Source organism: Macaca mulatta, chromosome 11 (genome assembly GCF_049350105.2).
Source record: "Macaca mulatta isolate MMU2019108-1 chromosome 11, T2T-MMU8v2.0, whole genome shotgun sequence".
NCBI lineage: Eukaryota > Metazoa > Chordata > Mammalia > Primates > Cercopithecidae > Macaca > Macaca mulatta.
In genome coordinates, this window is record NC_133416.1 from 119,165,927 (window position 1) to 119,178,848 (window position 12,922).

The window sequence follows — 12,922 nt, forward strand, 5'->3', positions numbered from 1 at the left end:
AACCAATCCTGCATCCCCGGAAGAAACAAAACTTGGTCATGGTGTATAATTCTGTTTTTCACATTGCTGAATCTTATTTGCTAATATTTGGTTAAATTTTTTTTGCATCTATATTCATGAGGGATATTGGTCTGTAGTTTTCTTTTTTTGTACTGTCTTTCTCTGGTTTTGGTATCAGGGTGACACTGGCCTCATAAAATGAATTGGATAAGGTTCCCTTCCCTTCTCTTTTATTTTTCTAGAAGAGATTGTGTAGAATTAGTGTTAATTTTTAAAGGTTTGTTACAATTCTCCAGTGAAACCATCTGGGCTTGATATTTATTTTTCTTGGGAGATCTGAAGTTATAACTTCAATTTTCTTTTTTTTTTTCCTTTTTTTTTTTTTTCTTTTTGAGACAGAGTTTTGCTCTTGTAGTCCAGGCTGGAGTGCAATGGTACGATCTCGGCTCACTGCAACCTCCGCCTCCTGGGTTCAAGTGATTCTCCTGCCTCAGCCTCCCAAGTAGCTGGGATTACAGGCACGTGCCACCATGCCTGGCTAATTTTGTATTTTTAGTAGAGATGGGGTTTCTCCATGTTGGTTAGGCTGGTCTCAAACTCCCAACCTCAGGTGATCCACCCACCTCAACCTCCCAAAGTACTGGGATTACAGGCATGAGCCACTGCACCTGGCTAAATTCAATTTTCTTAATAGCTATAAAGATATTCGACTTATCCAGTTCACATTGAGTGAGACGTAGTAGTTTGTGCTTTTTGAGAAATTGGTCCATTTATCTAGGTATCAAATGTACGTCTATCAAATGTTTGTAATGTTTCCTCATTATTCTTTTGGTATCTCTTAGGTCTGTAGTGATATATTATTTCATTCTTGATTGCCATATTGTTTTAAAACAAGAATTTAGGCTGGGCGCAGTGGCTTATGCCTGTAATCCCAGCACTTTGGGAGGCCGAGGCGGGCGGATCATGAGATTAGGAGATTGAGACCATTCTGGCTAACATGGTGAAACCCCCTCTCTACTAAACATACAAAAATGTAGCCGGGCGTGGTGGCACGTGCCTGCAGTCCCAACTACTCAGGAGGCTGAAGCAGGAGAATCACTTGAACCCGGGAGGCAGAGGTTTTCAGTGAGCCAAGATCGCACCACTGCTATCCAGCTTGGGTGACAGAGCAAAATTCTGTTTGCAAAAACAAAACAAACAAAACAAAACAAAACAGGAATTGTGCTTTTGAGCCCGAGGTGTGCTTATCAAGTGAGCCCAGGAGTTCGAGACCAGACTAGCCAGCATGATGAAATCCTGTTTGTACTAAAAATACAAAAATTAGCTGGGTGTGGTGGTATGCGCCGGGAGTCCCAACTATTTGGGAGGCTGAGGCATAAGGATTGCTTGAACCTGGGAGGTGGAGGTTGCAGTGGGCTGAGATTGCACCACTGCACTCCAGCCTAGGCAAGAGTGAGACTCTGTCAAAGAAAAAAAAAAAAATGCTGGGCACAGTGGCTCACACCTGTAATCCCAGCACTTTGGGAGACCGAGGCAGTTGGATCACGAGGTCAGGAGATCGAGACCATCTTGGCTAACATGGTGAAACCCCATCTCTACTAAAAATACAAAAAATTAGCTGGGCATGGTGGTGGGCACCTGTAGTCCCAGCTACTTGGGAGGCTGAGACAGGCGAATGGCGTGAACCCGGGAGGCTGAGCTTGCAGTGAGTTGAGACTGTGCCATTGCACTCCAGCCTGGGCAACAGAGCAAGACTCTGTCTCAAAAAAAAAAAAAAAAAAAAAAAAAAGGTGGGGTTGGGGGTGATTTTTTGAGCAGCTAGGAGAGTCATGTTCCTAGAAGTCAAGACCTGGATTCCTTAAGAGAATAGGGCTGGCCGGGCATGGTGGCTCACGCCTCTAATCCCAGCACTTTGGGAGGCCAAGGCGGGCAGATCACAACATAAGGAGATCAAGACCACGGTGAAACCCCATCTCTACTAAAAATATAAAAAACTAGCTGGGTGCGGTGGCGGGTGCCTGTAGTCCCAGCTACTCGGGAGGCTGAGGCAGGAGAATGGCGTGAACCTGGGACACGGAGCTTGCAGTGAGCCGAGATTGCGCCACTGCACTCAAGCCTGGGCAACAGAGCGAGACTCCGTCTCAAAAAAAAAAAAAAAAAGAGAATAGGGCTTATACTATAAGGCACACAGGAAAAAAAGACCAGTTTATTCGTTATTGAAAAAAAAACAAAAGAAATAAAAATCCTCTCTGGGTAGAGGAAGGAGGAAGGACCTTGGAGAATATTCAAATAGAACAGTGAGGTAATTTTGACACTGGTGTAAAGGCTTGCTGCCTTAGAGTTAAAACCCTGTTAGAAGAGCTATAAAAATTCCAAGATAGATTTGGGAATTGGATATAGAAGTGGTTTATGTTGAAAGCAGTGGCTAATTTATTAAAAAGTTATACCCGGCCAGGTGTGGTGGCTCACTCCTGTAGTCCCAGCACTTTGGGAGGCTGACGTGGGCGGATCTCTTGAGCCCAGGAGTTCAAGCCAGCCTGGTCAACTTGGTGAAACCTCATCACTACAAAAGAACCCAAAAAATGTTATACCTACTTCTACCTCCACTAAGAAGACATGGAAGGTAGCTGAGAATTGAAGATATTTATGGAACACTTCATTCACCAAAAGCAGAATATACATTCTTCTCAAGCTCATATGATATATTCCCTAAGACCACATTGTGGGCTATAAAACATAGTTCAGCAAAATTTTAAAAACAGAAATCATACAAAGTATGCTCCTGGACCACAGTGAAATTATTTTTGAAAAAAATATATAAACTATTTATTAACTGTACACTTAAAAACAGTAAAGATGGTAAATCAGATCTATATTTTTATTTCAATTTAAAAAATAAAAAATAAATTTCTTAAAAATGTAATTATACTAGAAGTCAGTAACAGAGAGATAGCTGGAAAATCCTAAAATATCTAGAGATGAAACAATACACTTCTAAATAACACATGGGTCACCCAGGCATGGTGGCTCATGCCTGTAATCCCAGCACTTTGAGAGGCCAAGGGGGTGGACTGCTTGAGCAAGACAAGCCTGGGCAACACAGGGAGACCCCATCTCTCCAAAAAATGAAAAATTAGCTGGACTAATTAGCTGATGGCATGCGCCTATGGTCCCAGCTACTCGGGAGGCTAAGGCAGGAGGATCACTCCAGCCTGAGCAACAGCGTGAGACCATCTCAAAAATAATAAATAAATAAATAACATATGGGTCAAAGCAGTCTCAAGAGAAATTTTAAAATATTTTGAACTAAATTAAAATGAAATACAACTTGTCAAAATTTTGTGGGATGCAGTGAAAGTAATACTTCAATGAAATTTATAGCACCTAATGAATATATTAGGAAAGAACATCTAAAATCAATCATCTTAGCTTCATTTTAGGAAACTAGAGAAAGAAAAGCAATGTAAGCCTAAAGCAAACAGAAGAAAAGCGATACAAAAATAAAAGCTGAAATAAATAAAACTGAAAATAAGAAATCTACTGAGAAAAGGAATGAAACCAATGTTTCTTTGGAAAAAATCAACATAATTGATAAACCTCTAGGTAAAGTAACCAAGAAAAAACTAGAAAAGACATAAATTGCTAATATCAGAAATGAAAGAGGGGCCATCACTACTGATCCCATAAACATTAATTTAAATAATAAATATTAGAAATACTTCCATGCCCACAAATTTAATGAGATGAAATATACCAGTTCCTAGAAAGACATAATCTGGTAAAGCTCACACAAAAAGAAACAGATCATCTTAGTGTAGCCTGTATCTATTTAAAAATTGAATCAATAATTAGTAACTTTCCAAAAAGGAAAGCACCAGGCCTAGATGGGGGTTCACTGGTGAATTCCACCAAACATTTAAGAAAGAAGCAATACTGGCTGGTCATGGTGGCTCACACCTGTAATCCTAGCACTTTGGGAAGCTGAGGCGGGTAGCTCACAAGATCAGGAGTTCAAGACCAGCCTGGCCAAGATGGTGAAACCCTGTCTCTACTAAAAATACAAAAATTAGCTGGGCGCCATGGCAGGTGCCTGTAATCCTAGCTACTTGGGAGGCTGAGGCAGGAGAATTGCTTGAACCCAGGCGGCAGAGGTTGCAGTGAATCAAGATCGTGCCACTGCACTCCAGTCTGGGCGACAGAGGGAGATTCCAGCTCAAGAAAAAAAAAAAAAAAAGAAAAAAGGAAAAAAAGAAAGAAGCAAAACCAATTAGCTACTATCTCTTCCAGAAAACGGTAGCTGAGAGAACATTTCCTAAATCATTCTATGAAGCCAGCATTACCCTAATACTAAAACCAGATAAAGACAATCAAAGCAAAACTACAGACCGTATCTTTTATGAACACAGATGAAAAAATTTTCAACAAAATATTAGCAAATTGAACCAATGTATATAAAGACTTACACACCACAACCAAGTGGGATTTAGTGCAGGTATACAAGGCTGGTTCAGCATTCAAAAATCAATTAAAATAATCTATTATATCAATGGGCTAAAGAAGAAAAACCATATAATACACAGTAGATGCAGAAAAAGCATTTGACAAAATCGACACATATTCATAATAAAACCTCTCAGCAAACTAGGAATAGAGGGGAGCTTGATTTTAAAAAAATCAACTTGATAAAAAAATCTATCTACAAAAAACCTATAGCTAACATCATACTTAATGGTGAGAAACTGCATGCATTCCTACTAAGATTGGGAATAAGGTAAGGATGACCCCTTTCAACACTTCTGTTCAACTTCATACTGGAAGTCCTAGCTAACACCATAAAACAAGAAAAGGAAATAAAAGGCAAACAGATTGAGATTTAAGAAACAAAACTGTCTTTGCCTACAGATGACACAATTATCTATGTAGAAAAGTCCCGAAGAATAGGCAAAAACAAAAAACAAACCACCCTTCTGGAACTAAGATGTGATTATAGGAAGGTTACAGGTTACAAAGTTAATATAAAAAATCAATCACTTTCCGACATACTAGCAATAAACAAGTAGAATTTGAAATTATAACCATAATACCATTTACATGAGAACTCCCAAAGGGAGAAATACTTAGGTATAAGTCTAATGAAATACGTGCAAGACCTATATGAGGAAAACTGCAAAACTCTGCTGAAAGAAATCAAAGGAGGTCTAAATACATGGAGCCATATTTCCTGTTTATAGATAGGAAGACTCAATACTGTTAAGATGTTCTTCCCACCTTGATCTACAGATTCAAGGCAATCCCAATCCAAAGCCCAGCAAATTATTTTGCGAACACAAACTGAATCTAAAGTTTATAAGGAAATCACAAACCAACACAATACTGAAGAAGCACAAAGTTGAAGGACTGACACTATCTGACTTAAAAATTTACTATAAGGTTATAGTAATTAAGACAGTGTGATCTTGGTGGAAGAGTGGATCAATAAAACAGAATAGAGAATCCAGGAACAGACCCACAAAAATACAGTCAATCAACTGATTTCTGACAAAGGAGCAAAGGAAATTCAATGGAGAGAATACAGCCTTTTCAACAAATGGTGCTGCAACAAGTAGACATCCACATTACAAAAAAAAAAAAAGGAATCTAGACACAGAACTTACTCCTTACACAAAAATTAACTCAGAATGAATCATATACTAAAATGTAAAATGCAAAGCTGTACAACTTTCAGGCTGGAGTGCAGTGGTGCCATTTTGGCTCACTGCAACAACCCCTGTCTCCCAGGCTCAAGCGATCCTCCCACCTCAGCTTCCTGAGTAGCCGGAACCACAAGTGCACACCACCACACCCAGTTAATTTTTTGTATTTTTGGTAGAGATGGGCTTTTGCCATGTTGTCCAGGCTGGTCTTGAACTCTTGAGCGCCAAGCAATCCACCTGCCTCAGCTTCCCAAAGTGCTGGGATTACAGCCGGCCATCGTGCCCGGCCAATGATGACTTCTTAGAGACAACACCAAAAAAGCATGATCCATGAAAGAAAAAAATGGTAAGTTGGACTTCAATAACATTTTAAAAATCTGCACTGTCAAAGACACTGCTAAGAGAATGAAAGGACAAGCAATAGACTGAGACAAAATATTTCAAAAATGCATATATGATAAAAGATTTGTACCTAAATATACAAAGAACTCTTAAAACTCAATAAGAAAACAATCCGATTTTAAAAAGGGCGTAAGATCTGACCAGACACCTTACCAAAGATATACAGATGGCAAATAAGCACATGAAAAAATTCTCAATATCATATGACATTAGGGAATTGCAAAACGAAGCCGGGTGCGGTGGCTCACACTTGTAATCCCAGCACTTTGGGAGGCCGAGGTGGGCAGATCAGGAAGTCAGAAGATCGAGACCATCCTGGCTAACATGGTGATACCCCGTCTCTAGTAAAAATACAAAAAATTAGCCAGGTGTGGTGGCACGTGCCTGTAGTCCCAGCTACTCGGGAGGCTGAGGCAGGAGAATCACTTGAACCAGGGAGGCAGAGGTTGCAGTGAGCTGAGATTGCACCACTGCACTCCAGCCTGGGTGACAGAGCGAGACTCTGTCTCAAAAATCAAACAAACAACAACAACAACAAACACCGATACCTATTAAAATGTCTAAAACACAAAACACTGACAATACCAAAAGGTGACTAGAATGTGGAGCATCAGGAACTGTAATCCACTGAACAATGGTATAGCCACTTTGGAAGATAGTTTGGCAGTTTCTTACATTACACATGGGCTTACTATATGATCCAGCAATCATGCCCCTAGGTATTTACTCAAAAACTTATGTACACACAAAACCTGTATACAAATGCTTACAGCAGCATATTCATAATGGCCAAACACAGGAAAATGTCCTTCAATTGGCAAGATTTGCCTTCATAAGTGAGTAAATAAACATACTGTGGTACATCCAGAGTGAAATATAATTCAGTGATGAAAAGAAATGATCTGTAAGGTCACAAAAAGACATAGAGGAAACTTACATGGACATTGTCGAGTAAAAGAAGACAATATCTTGTCTGAAAAGGTTACATACAGTATGCTAAAGATATGTCATTTGAAAAACACAACACTATAAAGCAAGCAAAAAGACCAGTGGTTGCCAGGGGTTTGGAAAGAGGGAGAGATAAATAGGTGGAACACAAGGGATTTTTAGGGCAGTGAAACTGTTCTGTACAACATCGCAATGGTGGCTACATGACATTATACATTTGTCAAAACTCATACAAGTATATAACACAAAAAATGAGCCCTAATGTAAACTATGGACTTTAGTTTATAATAATGTATCAGTATTGGTTCATCAATTGTAACAAATGCACCACACTAATGAAAAAGGCTAATGGTGAAATCCTGTGTGGAGGTAGAGGAGGTATATGAGAACACTGTAATATCAGTTCAGTTTATATTTTCTCTTCTTTTTTTTCTTTTTGAGACAGAGTATTGCTCTGTTACCCAGGCTGGAGTAAGTGGTGCTACCACAGCTCACTGCAGCCTTGACTACTCTGGCTCAAATGATCTTTCCACCTCAGCCTCCTGAGTAGCTGGGACTACAGGTGCGTGCCACCACGGCTGGCTTTTTTCTTTCCTTTTCTTTTCTTTGAGATGGAGGCTTGCCTTGTCGCCCAGGCTGGAGTGCAGTGGCACGATCTCGGCTCACTGCAAGCTCCGCCTCCTGGGTTCACGCCATTCTCCTGCCTCAGCCTCCCGAGTAGCTGGGACTATAGGTGCCCGCCACCACGCTCGGCTAATTTTTTGTATTTTTAGTAGAGACGGGGTTTCACCGTGTTAGCCAGGATGGTCTCGATCTCCTGACCTCGTGATCCACCCGTCTCAGCCTCCCAAAGTGCTAGGATTACAGGTGTGAGCCACTGCACCTGGCCATGCCTGGCTAATTTTTTTTGTACTTTCGGTAGAGACAGGGTTTCACCTTGTTGCCCAGGCTGGTCTCAAATTCCTGGGCTCAAGCGATCCACTTGCCTTGGCTTCCCAAAGTGCTGGGATTATAGGCATGAGCCATAGCACCCTACCGAGCTCAATTTTTCTGTAAACCTAAAACTGCTCCACAAAATAAAGCCTATTGGTTTAAAAAGAAGGCCAGGCGTGGTGGCTCACGCCTGTAATCTCAGCACTTTGGGAGGCCGAGGCAGGAGGACCACTTGAGGCCAGGAGTTTCATACCAGCCTGGGCAACATGGTGAAACCCCATCTCTACTAAAAATATGACAATTAGCCAAGCATGGTGGTGGGCACCTGTAATCCCAGATACTCAGGAGGCTGAAGTAGGAGAATCACTTGAACCTGGGAGGCAGGGGTTGCAGTGAGCCAAGATCGCTCCATTGCACTCCAGCCTGGGCAACAAGAGTGAAACTCTGTCTCAAAAAACAAAACAAAACAAAATAAGGATTTAATATCAGAATGCAATTGGAAAATGTCTCCGATTCACAAAAATGACAGTGAGCTGGGATGCTGGATATGTGTTTTCACAGGGAGCATTTCTACTGGGAAGAGCCAAATAAATTACAATGCCTCCATCAGAGATGCACAGTACGAGATTATAATGGGCTATTATACACATTATCTTGGTCTCAGAGAAAAGATGCTGATGCCCTAGATATAAGTACATCTGAGAGATTTATTCCCTAGACTCTGGAACATTTAAAACAACTTGGGTCTCTAGATTCCTAAAGATCAAATCTCTTTTTCCTTTCCATGTTACTTATGTATTATAGGAAAGGTCTACTCATACTTCCTTCCAGGACTTGCTGGTTTTTTTTGTTTGTTTGTTTGTTTTTAAGCCGATCCCTGGTGTTTCATATTCAGGATCTCATAGCCGATTCCCCTTATACTAATGGACATATATCATATCAAATAGGGAAGTGCCCATATCTCAGATGTAGAAGTAATTTTAGAGCAAGGATCAAAATCAGTCTATTTAAATGAGGTAAACGTCCATGCAGAAGAGATTCTTAGGACAACAAAGTGGTAGGTCAAAGACCATGCCCACAAACTCTTTTGGAGGCAGAAAAGGTTTGGGGGTTTGAAATGGACTGTGTGGTACAGAGTAGAGAATGGTGCAAGAGGCACTGGACAGCAGAGGCCTGTGACCTACCCAGAGACCCACAAAAGCCTGCTCTGGAACCTTTAGATTCAATGAGCCAAAAGAATAACATATGCCAGGAGAGGTGGTAGAAGCTGTTCCATGGGTACTACAACTGACAGAAAAAGGTTATTTTTTTTCCTTTTCTTGAGGCCTGATCCTGGGTCATGGAACTTGCTGGACCTCTGAAATCTTCCTCTCCTTGGTATATTCTTCCATGAAAACAGCAGGAGGCAGGGCGTTTGGCTCATGCCTGTAATCCCTGAACTTCGGGAGGCTAAGGCAGGCAGATCGTCCTAGGTCAGGCGTTCAAGACCAGCCTGGCCAACATGGCGAAACCCCTCTCTACTAAAAATACAAAAATTAGCCGGGTATGGTGGCAGGTGCCTGAAATCCCAGCTATTCAAGAGGCTGAGGCAGGGAGAATTGCTTGAACCCAGGAGGCGGAGGTTGCAATGGGCTGAGATCACGCCATTGCACTCCAGCCTGGACGACAGAGCAAGACTCCTTCTCAAAAAACAAACAAACAAAACAAACAAAAACAACAGCAGGAGTTCAGCTAAAGAGCACTAAAATGTTGAGGTAGGTTGCAAAGTAAGGACAATCATGGAGAGAGAGGAGTAGGAATAAACATGATCAAAAGGCAGGTGTCATCATGTAATACTCAGGTGACAGCAGCTATCCTTCTGGCAGGCAGCATAGCTTTGAGCTTTAACCAAACAACTATATCACTGACAAAGTCTGGGTCCAGGAAAAACAACTGAGATACAGAGGAGGTCCAGGATTATTGGCTGCTTCACTTGGGCCATGACAATGACATCCCTAATTAATTACTTTGCCTCCCTCTTGATCCTTCTTCTGTGAAATCAAGCGGTCATAGGTAAAGTTTGGAATGATTTGTATTTTATTTATTTAGAAACAGGGTCTCACTCTGGCACCCAGGCCACCTAGGCTGGAATGCAATAGTGTAATCATAGCTCACTGTAACCTCAAACTCCTATGCTCCAGTGATCCTCCTGTGTCAGCCTCCTTGAGTAGCTAGGACTACAGGCACATGCCACCACGCCTGGCTAATTTTTTTATTTTTTTGTAGAGAAGGGGTCTTGTTATGTTTCCCAAGCTGGTCTCAAACTTCCGGCCTCAAGTAATCCATCCACCTCAGCCTCCTGAAGTGCTGGAATTATAGGTGTGAGTCACCATGCCTAGCCTTGGAAATATTTTTCATCCAGGAATCCCTACATGGGGTTTTGAGAATGGGGGAAATATCTTTATTATAAAATAGTCGTCCTAGAAACCTGATGATATTCAGAGGACTAGAAGAAAAAGGAGAAAAGGTGGTCTATGTCTTAATATGAGAAAATGGAATATTATTAAATCTGAAGCAAAATTAAGGATTGTTAGTCAAAAACTTCCCCATCTGTACACATTAAAATGAGAAATAAAGCTTGGGCATGCCTTTTACACAGGATCACTGTTACTATAATGCAGAATCAACAGGTGACCTAGATTCTTTGGTGACTATCAGCACTTTAAAGGACCTTTTAAGAACTGGACTTCTGGTGGGGCACAGTGGCTCATGCCTGTAATCCCAGCACTTTGGGAGGCCAAGGCGGGTGGATCACCTGAGGTCAGGAGTTCAAGACCAGCCTGACCAACATAACGCAAACAATTTTGAACATATGGTGTACAGCATATCTTGAAATAAGGATTCAGAGCAGAATAGAGCCCAGACCACATGCCCCATATATGGTTGCTTCCCAAATATGTAGAAATGTTTCTTGTGGTTGACAATAAGTGATTACAAATGTGGAATAATATAATGTGACCAACATTGCACAGATGGTAACAGATGTACACACGCTGGTCAAGTGGTACAATAAGGAGCTAAATAGTACTTACTGGTTAGTTATATGGACTAGTTTGGAGATACGGACAGAGAGAAGGCTAGTGCAAATGCCCCTGAATCTGCAGAAAACGTTTCAAAATTTTAACTGCTGGAGAGACCGGCCGGCACCCCTTCAGAAAGGTGAAACATGTTGTTGCTCATATTTGGATCATTGTTCAAAATCCCAGAAAGTACCAGGGCTATGCATTTCTCAGTTGTATCTGTAGAGCTAAGAATACAATGAGTGTTGAATCTTTCTTTCATGAAGATATATCCCACTTTGCAGCTCTCATAACTCATGAGCTTGGCCACAGCTTGGATATAAAACATGACTATATGGCCTACAAGTGTCATGGCCAGAACCTCTATACTATGCATAAATTTATTACTACAGATATGGGCTACAGCAACTGAAGCTTCCACTGCTTCCATTAGTTTTTGCATAGGCACAGAGAAGACTGCCGGTTTAATAAACTTGAGCACCAAATCTCCTTTGGAAAACCATATTGTGGGAACGAGATAGTGATGACAGAGAAGAATGCAAGTGTGGCAATGTCCATGATTGTGAAAGGGATCACGATTGTCTACCCTCAGGGTTCAGACATGCATTTGGACATGCCTTGTCTGTCATAAGGGTTCAGATTATGCATTTGGATTCTGTTGCAGACACTGCAAATTGCCAAACCCAACCACACCCTGCTGCCTCAGTGTACGTGAATATGACCTCCGAGAGTACTTTAATGGCACCTCTGAGTGGTGCCACACAGATACATACAAGGAAGATGGCATCCCTTGCAAAGAACAAGGTTATTGTTACCAGGGCCAGTGCAGAAGCCTAGAGAATCAGTGCATTAAAATCTCTGGAAAGGGCACATGAGCTGCTTGGAAAAATTATCATTACCAAGGGGGATAGGTTTGGAAACTGGCAGTGAGTCTAAAGGATTGCTTAAAGTCTTAAGGAAGTACAAGGCCAAATATGTAAGATGTGAGACTGCTATGTGAAAACATCTAAAGATCCCACACACTGAAAAACATCAAACACCCATTTCCCCATGCAGGACATGTAGTGTTGGAGTATAAACAGGGCTGATGAGGGGGAGGTAAAAGATAGTCCATGTGGTCCACAAAAGATCTGTATCAATCAGTCGTGCTTCGATACCACTGTACTCCACTATGACTGCAACCTGGACAAGTGTCATGGGAAGGTTGTTTGCAACAATTTTAAGAACTAGCACTTGTCTACAACTATGCCCCTCCTACATGAGAATATAATGGTTAGGAGGCAGTCTAACAGTGGCCCAGCTCCACACATCCCCTCTGACTCTCAGTATGACAAAAAGCTGATAATCCTAATTCAAGTCTTACCTAGCCACTTATTATTTCTCATTCCTACCATCTTGTTTGCTTACATCCATGATCTAAGAAACTGTCAGTACATCACTGGAACAGCAAGATGAACAAACCTGAAAAATATTTGATAATTACCTTCTTTCTGGTAATAAGGCCAAATATGAAGTGATACTGAAAGAACCTTTTTTTTTTTTTTGAGCCGGAGTCTCGCTCTGTAGCCCAGGCTGGAGTGCAGTGGCCGGATCTCAGCTCACTGCAAGCTCCGCCTCCCGGGTTCACGCCATTCTCCGGCCTCAGCCTCCCGAGTAGCTGGGACTACAGGCGCCCGCCACCTCGCCCGGCTAGTTTTTTGTATTTCTTAGTAGAGACGGGGTTTCACCGTGTTAGCCAGGATGGTCTCGATCTCCGGACCTCGTGATCCACCCGTCTCGGCCTCCCAAAGTGCTGGGATTACAGGCGTGAGCCACCGCGCCCGGCCGAAAGGACCTTTTAAGAAATGGACTTCTGATCGGGCGTGGTGGCTCACGCCTGTAATCCCA

The 12,922-nt window shown here is 41.8% G+C and overlaps 1 protein-coding gene across 3 annotated transcripts in view; it reads right to left on the reverse strand.

Annotated features, from left to right (window-relative positions):
- TMEM116 (transmembrane protein 116) overlaps nt 1-12,922 on the reverse strand; it is a 128,859-nt gene that overhangs the window by 63,382 nt on the left and 52,555 nt on the right. The window lies entirely within an intron of this gene.